Source organism: Mytilus trossulus, unplaced genomic scaffold, assembly GCF_036588685.1.
Source record: "Mytilus trossulus isolate FHL-02 unplaced genomic scaffold, PNRI_Mtr1.1.1.hap1 h1tg000463l__unscaffolded, whole genome shotgun sequence".
Classification (NCBI taxonomy): domain Eukaryota; kingdom Metazoa; phylum Mollusca; class Bivalvia; order Mytilida; family Mytilidae; genus Mytilus; species Mytilus trossulus.
This window is the reverse complement of record NW_026963372.1, coordinates 86,079-96,114: the sequence shown is the minus strand read 5'-3', so window position 1 is coordinate 96,114 and position 10,036 is coordinate 86,079.

Below are 10,036 nucleotides of genomic sequence, written 5' to 3'. Positions count from 1 at the left end.
GAATAAATTCTTCTTATCAACACTAATTGAACTGCGGAGATACGATTAACTGATTTAACTGAATGGTGTTTACATAGAAACTGACAGATAAGCAAATAACCGCAGAAAAAGTGTCAGGACATGAAAACATACATAAATTTGACAAGAAACAAATAAAGAGAAATTTTTAAAAAGCCTATATTCTCGACACAAAAAATTGCTGATGGTACAGACGATCATAGCTGTTTCTGGTAATGAAGATCAAAAATGATACGTGTTTGAAAATCTTAACAGAAAAAAGTGCATATCAAACCGAGCTGTAAACCTCAGTTTTATTTATGAGTCAACTATCGCGTGTATTGTTAATATTGATTTGTAGATTGCATATAATCGCAATGATATCGCGTGTTCACTATATAATTACTCCTTATAAGGATGGCTTTTTGTTTTGCGTTGTGGTTTCTAACAAATTGAAGCTATTTGGATGAAATGAGTACAAGTGGACCAGCTGATTGTCAAAAAAGAAATTCTAAACCCTCTGATTTTATTTGAGATAGTCTGGTGACCTAAATATTGTAAACGACATTTCCCTGAAATAAAAGTAATCCAAAAGCCCTATATATTGTGAGTCAAAATCCATTGGATTCATTAGACCTACTCTTTCTTAATGGATTGAAGCTTAGTCTTTGAGGCCGTTGATGTAAACCAACATTACAGACTTAATGGGTCTATGAGTACCCAAGCTGAATAAGAATTTAAAGATCCAAAATGTTTGAAGCACGTATTCTATATACATGAGAAATATGTAGTTGTCCTCGCAGATAAAGCTACTAACATTTCGTCGTTGTATGTTTATCGCATCACATACATTGCTTGATATATGAATTGTTATTGACAATTCATTTGGAAATTCAACATATACCTACACGAATCATTCCATGGAGGAAATCCTGAGTAATCATATGTATGTTATATGTTTCTTTGTAATTTTAAAACAAAAGGACAAACTGAATCGTCACTCATAATAGTTGATACCTAACGTACGTTAGTGTTCTTACACACAACGCTACATTGCTAGGTTTTCTAAATGCCCCTAACGACCGCTTTTTAGATTATTTACATCAATTTTATCAGCAGTCAAAGCCATACTTAAAGTGATTGTGACATTATCTATTCAAGCGGTGGCGTTAATCAGATATGGATACTAAACAAATTCAAAAGATATGTTAGAATACATACAGTATAAAACTCGTTCATCTTGCGGTAGTATTTAAAAAACATTAGACTTTTCTACACTTTTCACAAGTATTCATTTCAAATAAAAAGTCAAATTCAAAAGGTTCATCCTGCTATGTTTCATTAAAAAAAATGGCTTATGTAGATGCAACTATCTTGTCTCAGAAATCGTTCCCTTTAAACATTACTCTGAATATTAAAAACTATGAAACTGACAATATTAAGATGATTGATTTTTTTTTATTGAGAACATATTTGTAACGTTTGCAAGTGTTTGTTAATAAACGGAATCAAATGGGAACCAACTGTGTGATCTTCTTCATCTTTGAGTTGTCCCTTTATTCGTATGAGAATGACAATCCCGTCCTCTTTTCCCCAAATTTGACATAAAGAATAAGTTAAAAATAACTACAAAGTAGTAATTAAGGCTTAAAGGGAAGAGGCTATGTCTATTAAGCTATTGTTAGCCGTACTGACATAATCATTGGTTCAAGGGGAGATGTCAATTGTCATACGTCTATTGACATTGTCAGCCATATTGCTATAGTCATTGGACTTCAAAGAAAATTAAATTAATAAAAGATCCTGCACTGAAGATAACAATTATTGCAATGACGTGTAATATAAGTACAATATTTTATGAAGTGTTACTTAGAAATGAAACGGCCAATATCTTTCATTTCTTATTAACATGTAATTTACAAACTAATAAAGTTCAACGAATGTTAATTTTCATTAACATTTTGTAACGTAACAGATATCAGTGATACTTGAAAACTAACTGTTTGTAATTTAAATCATCAAAGACAAAGCATGATCTGATTTCCAGTTACGAAACATAAAATAGTTGCTACGCTAAAAATTAAGATGTATGTTATGTTTTTGAAAAGGATATGCGAAAATACAAAAGAGGCCGCGAAATAATTATTTCTTGTTTACCGTATTACCGTATGTAACGTTTTGTTTGATTGGCTGATTATTGTGGGATTTACATTCAATGGCAAAAAGTGAATCATTTTAAACAGAATAATTTTTTGTTAGATTTTATAATATAACATTCGTAGATAGATGATAGTCTGATTTGTTATAACATTTATTATCTTTATATCATTTTAATGTATTCTGAATTTGACAACTGCATTAGTTATTGTAATCCTAAAGCCTGCTTGGTAACATTTTAAAAACACTTCCGTAATACAAATTGAGGCTATGTTTGTTACCCGATATTCAAACAAATAATATTTGAGATTTATATTCAGAATATTAGCTCTACAAATTTAATATAAGAAAAATAACAATCAATGGCAACAATAAAGGACATATACGTTAATTAAGAGTTGAATCGTGGAGGGAAAACAATCCCCAATCAATTAACGCTTTGTAAAAACTTATGAACGATATTAAGCTTTGTAGTTGGTACACGGCACATCCATTGGTATACTTGTCCTATTCATTCTGAGGTACACGTATCAAAACGGATGTGTGACCAAATCAATTACAATGGTAAACGGTTCGAACTTCTGTAAAAAAAGACAACACAATTTTCCATAGGAGCTCCTTTTACGACTTATACTATTTACAATTACTATGTTTCGTAAATATAGGCAACAGTAGTATACCGCTGTTCAAAGAGATTATGTCCTTGAATGGAAACCACATGTGTTCTGCGCACTACTATTTTTTGAAAGGTCAAAATATAGGGCTGTCCGGTACATTTTCAACACTTAAATGCTCTGAATTTCTGAGAGTTAAACAGTATAATACAATTCTGTATAACACCCCCTTCACCTTAGTCTTATTGAGAACTCATTTTCACTGCTATCTATTTGTACTTGTACTGGTATAACATTAAAAAGTTATGTTTCTACGAGACGAAACATAGAGATTATATCTTGGAACTCATAGATAACCAAATCAATATATCTATGAATATGCTATACTTGTCCAAAAGATGTGAGGTTTGCGAAACAGCTGTATTTAGTAAGTGCAACCTACATCTGGTTAGAGTTATGCATGTGAAAATAGAAAAAAAAAGCAGTATACTAATATCAACTTGGTAGAATAAAAATAAATATCAATAATACCAGGCTAATAATTGTATAGACCATACATACATTTGTCTCTTTAGCTGCACTGTACAGCAAAATGAATCACAAAGTTAAAAGTCAATGAGTTTCAAACGTTACAGACGTTATGTATTCAAAAAATGGGGTAGAAAACTATGGTGTTTTGAAAGACTTTAATGCGTTCATCATTTAAAGGAAACAAACGTTTTAATCATATTTCAGATCAGCACCAAAAACACCCACTACTGCGCTAGTAAAACTCATGACTAAAAGCGTTCACAAGCTTGACATCGACGCAGATCTTATAAAAACTCACCAAAGTGCTGGACTGGTGATACAGGCTCGGATCAAAGGGATAAGTAGACATAAACAAACTGTTATCTTAAATTATGCCAGTACCGTAAATTGTGCAAATGACTCCTTAATGGATTGACGAAACACTAGCAGAAACAGTGTACAAACGTATGCTTTAAATATCAGTACGCAAGGTTTTGTCATATCAGGTTTGATAAAGGAAAAAATTATGAAATATAAATACATGTAACTTTTTTAAGTTAGTAAAAGAAGGATAAAAACTCAATAATTTGCGATCAAACAGTATCCTGCAATTAGCGTAACAGTACTTTATCTTTATTTGATGGTTATGTTGCGTCATCAGCAACACTATTCCTAATATATCCTTTTAAGAACTGTCGTAAGCACGTTCATCAGCAATTACTGTTACTTTTATAGGCCTAAGATTTTCGTTCCCTTCGCAATTTTAGTGGGTTTTTATTTTGATCGTTGTCAAACAAGGGAAGCGACAATAATGTTGTGAATACTAAACATAATAGACAGTATTGTAAATTTTAGACGAACACCATTATTAGTTAAAATTCTTAACACGCACAAGGTTTAAGTGTTTATTTATATTCTATCCTCAAAACAAATGCATGCTATAATTTGACATATTATATTGAAAAACAATACATTAAATTACCATCACCTCGGGAAAAATATTTATATAGAAAATGCCACAACTGATATCACGATGTTTGATATTTTGTTTCAAAAAGTATTTATATTGTTTTGGGGACGAATTGTTCAACATATGATTTGAATTTCTTTGTGAAAAGATTGTAAAAAGGAAAGAAAACCGAACTCAAATGTTAATTCTGAAAAGTCGATAAAAACTGATAAAATCATTAATATTAACACGTGTAAAACAACTAGCATATTCCTGTCATTAACATTAACATTCACGTTTCGCTATATACATAATGTGCTTTCACTGACAAGTTCAAATATTTGTGACTGCCTCAATTCCCGTTAAGTACCAGTGAAACGTGAATCATGTCCTGAATTATTACTACATATTTACATTGAGGATCGGGACTTGCAATGAATAACACGACGAATGTGAGACTGGATACCTTTTCAGATATTTTTTGTTCGGACTCATCCTCGATTGTAAGGATTCCTGGTGTATAGTCTATAATTTCTGAAAACGGTTTTGTTGGTTTAAATAAATTTAGATTTATGGTTGTCCCTTTGGTATATTATCTGTTTTTGTGCACGTTACTGTACCTTGAAACATCTAGATTATTTTATCTTAAGACATTTAAAATGCAAATCACAACTGTTAAGAAGTGTGCTGGTGTATCATATTCAATATATCCCTACAAATAACAGGAAAAACACAGGATAAGAATCAAATGACAAAACATATCAAACGAATGGACAATAACTGTCATATTCCTGACCTGGTACAGACATTTTCCAATGTAGATCTCTGAATATTGTTTCAAAAAATAAAAATAACAAAAATACTGAACTCCGAGGTAAATTCAAAACGGAAAGTCAATATTCAAACGGCAAAATCAAAAGCTCAAACACATCAAACTAATTGACAACAATGTCATATTCCTGACTTGGTACAGGATTTTCTGATGTAGAAAAACCAAGTTTTAAATTTAGCTTAACCTCTCATTTGTATGACTGTGCATACAATTCCATTAAATTGACAACGATGTGTGGACAAAACAAACAGACATAATAGGTAATCAAGTCAAAAATAGTTGTTTAACAGTCAACATCATGTTATAATCTTAATGATATTTGTCCTTTCATTCAAATTGATGGCACCATCAACTTTTTATTCATCCTATGAACTAAATACATACTAGAATATGTTTGTTGTTTATTGTTGATAATGAACTTCATGTTTCTTATCTGAAATCGTGAGCCATTATTAAAATATAGTAGAATGAAGTTATCACACATTAACATTTATTTTATTATTAGATTGACACGATAAAACTAAAAAAAGACATTTTAGGTTAGATATAATTAAGTTATCTACTTGCGCTAATGCATTTTCAAAGACAACCTAACCCTATAATATGTAATAAGTGTTCATCTACAGGTATCCTGCAACCTTGAATCCATGTTAATATGTATGAAAATTTAGCGTGCTCTTTTTAAATCACAGATTTCTTGTTTATATAACAGACATGATTTGACCAAGCCCATAAAAAATAAACATTTTGAATATCGATTGATGCCCAACATATCAATGTATTGTATTCGTAATATAAAAAAGAAGATGTGGTATGATTGCCAATGAGACAACTATCCACAAAAGACCAAAATGACACAAACATTAACAATTATATGCCACCGTACGGCCTTCAACAATGAATAAAGCCCATACCGCATATAGTCAGCTATAACAAGTAACACTGTATTGGTCTGATTGTTTATCTACGGTTGTTTATCTACGGTTGTTTATCTTTAGCATTATTAAAATCATTAAACAAAAACAACGTCTATCATAATGAAGAATTTTATCTCACAATGAAAATATCCATCCTCATTTACATTGCTTTAGTTCAGCTTAGGTAGTAGCAAATGTTTTAATTGTCATTTGTTACAATTGGAAATGGGCACCTCGAATTATTTTATACGAACGGTTTTATTTTTTGTCTAGTATTATAAAGCAATAACTTTTTGATGGAATGTAAGGGGAAAAAACATGAAATACTACATTATTTGATTCGAAATAAAAATATAACATATTGGATGTACGAGAAATTTGATAATCTCTTTGTGTGGGCAGTTGAATCTGACCACCAATGGTTTGAAGGGAAATCTGCGCTCATGCGAAAAACAAATATAAATGTTCTTTAATTGATATCTACATATTTCATATTAAAGTAGCAAACCACCTGTTTCTATTTCCTTTCTATCACAGAATTAATATATGTTTGTTAATGTTATGATAGAGTGCAACAGAAATGCCAAACAACATTTTATAAACATACATTTATCAATTATTTTCCGAAAGAAATTTGTATCCTTTGACTATTATAAAAAACAACAATTGAAACAAACAGTATAGCAGACAAACAAACAAAAGGACTTTTTTCCGTATATAAAATTGTAATACCACCATAAATCGTCGATCAATGTTTTTTAGGGTGTTTAACGTCACTTTTAGTTACCTTGACTATATTTTGGCGTCAGTTTAGTATTGGCAGAAGAATAAAGAAAATCTGAAAATCCTTGTCTATTATGATCGCGCTATTAGGCTATTGATTAATGCAGATGAATTTCTAAGACCTCTCGTCAACTCAGTATGCATACAAAATCTCTTGTGGCAATTTAACTTTCTGGTGACATTTTAAATTAGGCATATGTAATCGATTTGTAACCGTTAAACAACTGTTGGCTTTATATACTCTACAAATGTTTTCATTCTAAAATTATTACCTGCTCGGCACTTTAAACATATTATTGGAAACATCGTTTTGATTAGTCTGTATGGTAAGTTTATTTTCTGTTGTAACTCTGTAAACCTTTTTTCTTCTTTTGCAGTCTTTTAAAGAAAATCCCAAACACAGTCTAGCATCTCAGCCCGAGAACTTGCATCAAACTGATATTGAAGAAAATTTGAACTTATCTCCTGCACCACTTACATAATACCATATTTTCAAATTAAACTGTCACAGCAATTATATTATGATAGTTCACAGATACCACATGGTTTTTTTTCTCAATCTATAGGTGACAATTGTTGCAAGAAGGGATAAAAATGAATACACAATACCAAACAAGGAAACCGTATCTTTATTTTTCCATTATATGTGATTTTGATTTTTTTATGAAATTTATTTTTTTCAATAAATTTTAAAATAAGAATATTTTAAAAAACATTTGTAATATAACTAGGTTTTCAAATAAGTCTTGAAAGTCAGGATAAACAATATCAAAGAATTTTTCAAAAATAAAAATTAATTACAACAAAATAAAAAGACGGGAGTCAATCCTACATGTGCCTGTGAATTTTTGTAAAACTTTTGAAGTTCAACAATTTTGTATTTCATGTTTTAAGTAATATCATCTGTCGCCTCATCAGGATGAAATGACAGATTTATATCCCTTCTTAACCATTTTATTATTGAGAGAAGATATAAAATTTTGACTTTCTTGTGCATGGTTGTAGGACTGAACAAGCTCGGTTATCATATTTCATCTTTGTACCTGAAATATCTGAACCAGAACCAGACACATGAGAGTAATCAGCCTTATAGTTTAGCTAAGATGTAATTGAAACACACTTGGCACATTTGTAAACGGGATAGATGGTTACTAAACAATATAAACCGGTAATATGTTGTTTCTGTTGTTCCTTTGATTTCCTTTTATAGTTGGTCAGTTTCCCTCGATTTTAGTTAGTAACCCGGAATTGTTTTCTCTCAATCGATTTAGGACTTTTGAACAGCGGTATACTACTGTTGCCTTAATTTATGATTAGTTAAAGCTAGTTTGAAGAATACAATCAGTTGAAGCATCACAAAGCTAGTCGAATATGCCTTTATTTCTAGTATATAGTCTTTTGTTGCAATTGATTGTAATTTATTTTAGTTGTTTCACAGTTAAGGATCTCTTTCGATGAACAGGTAATAATATTACATATGGCCGATATCAATAGAAGATTGAATAATAAAAAGCTAAATAACCGATGTTTTTGACAGCCGCATAAAAAGTTTGGTTGTGGTGGTAAACATACATGTGTTTGTGGTGGTCTCATTTCCCCTTACTTGGAGAGTGCTGCATACGGGGTATATATCTCCCAATTGATACGATATTCCCGGGCTTGTATTTCTTATTATGATTTCCTTGATAGAGAGTTGCTGCTCACAACGAAGCTATTTAACTAGATTTCAAGATTTTCAAGATTTTTTTGTAAAGCAACGCTCAGACACATATATGTGTTACATGAGGTACATATGTTAGCGGCAATAAGTGAAATTAGGCATTAAGCTTAAATCCTAGGCAATAAGCTAACGCCTAGGCATTAAGTCTAATGCCTAAATGATGTTAGGCATTAGTCTTAAATCCTAGGATTTAAGCTTAAATCCTGAAAATTGTGTCCAGGCATTAAGCTTAATGCCTAAAGTATAAATGCGAGTAAATACAAAACATCTATTTAATTAAATTAAAATTATACATTTGTTACATAATAACATAACGAGAACTGAAGTTTAAAATGTCATCTACTGGAAATAATATCACAGATAAAATATGTTTTTATATTAAGAGTCATGAAATATTACTCATCAGTGATTGAAGTAGAAGGTTCCACATTTGGTTCTGCTATATCAGAGTCATCGACAATGTTTTCTGTTTCATTTTCACTTACAGGTTGATCATTTACAGACTATGTCTTGAGCTTTAGTAAGTCCTTTTCCTTTTCTAAGGTCATATTTCTTTCGGAATTTGGTTTCTGATGTTAATCCAATTGCTGCACATTTACCAAATAAGACTTCATAGGGGGACCTTCCAATGCCGTTGTTTAGAGTTGAATTTTTTTGAATGTGGACAAACTTGATACCAGTTGACCACTTTGTTGATTCATTGTTCCTCAGACATGCAGTTAGCATGTCATGGATATCTCAATTTGATCGCTCAATGCTACCCTGTGATTGGGGATGTCTTGGTTCCCATGAAAGATAACAAGTTCTGGCCACATTAATTTTAACTCAGATATGACCAAAGCTGTGAATTCCCGACCATTGTCACTTTGCAGTATATGGGGCGCACCAAAAATTGTAAAAATATCAATTAGATTAAAAGCCACCTCTGATGCACATTCCGAGGTAAGGGCTTTAATCTTACAAAATTTTGTAAGGTGGTCATGAAAAACCATAATAAATTTATAGTTTCCATTTGGGTTTGATTGAAAATCCATCAAATCAACTTGTCCTCTACTGTTAAAGTCTTTAGATAGAATGGGTTTCACTACTACTCCTTTCCGTATATGTTTTGTTTTCATATTGCTATTTTCACAAAGTGACAGAAATAATTCAATTGCATCACGTGAAATGCTAGCATATCCATTATTTAGTTGTTTTATCATGCGTTCTCTGCCGCCATGACCTGTTTCTTTATGTGCCTTTTCCAAAATACCATAAAGTTCCTCTAGGAAGAAATAAATTTTAAATTTTCCCTCGTCATCCTCGCTGACTTCAGTTATCAACCTTTTAAAACCACCAATGTAAAAAATGTCATACCTTCTTAAAAGGTGGACGAAATATACCAAAGGGATAGTCAAACTCATAAATCTAAAACAAACTGACAACGTCATGGCTAAAAATGAAAAAGACAACCAGAAAAACAATAGTACACATGACACAACATAGAAAACTAAAGAATAAACAACACGAACCCCACCAAAAAATAGGGATGATCTCCGGTGCTCCGGATAGGTAAGC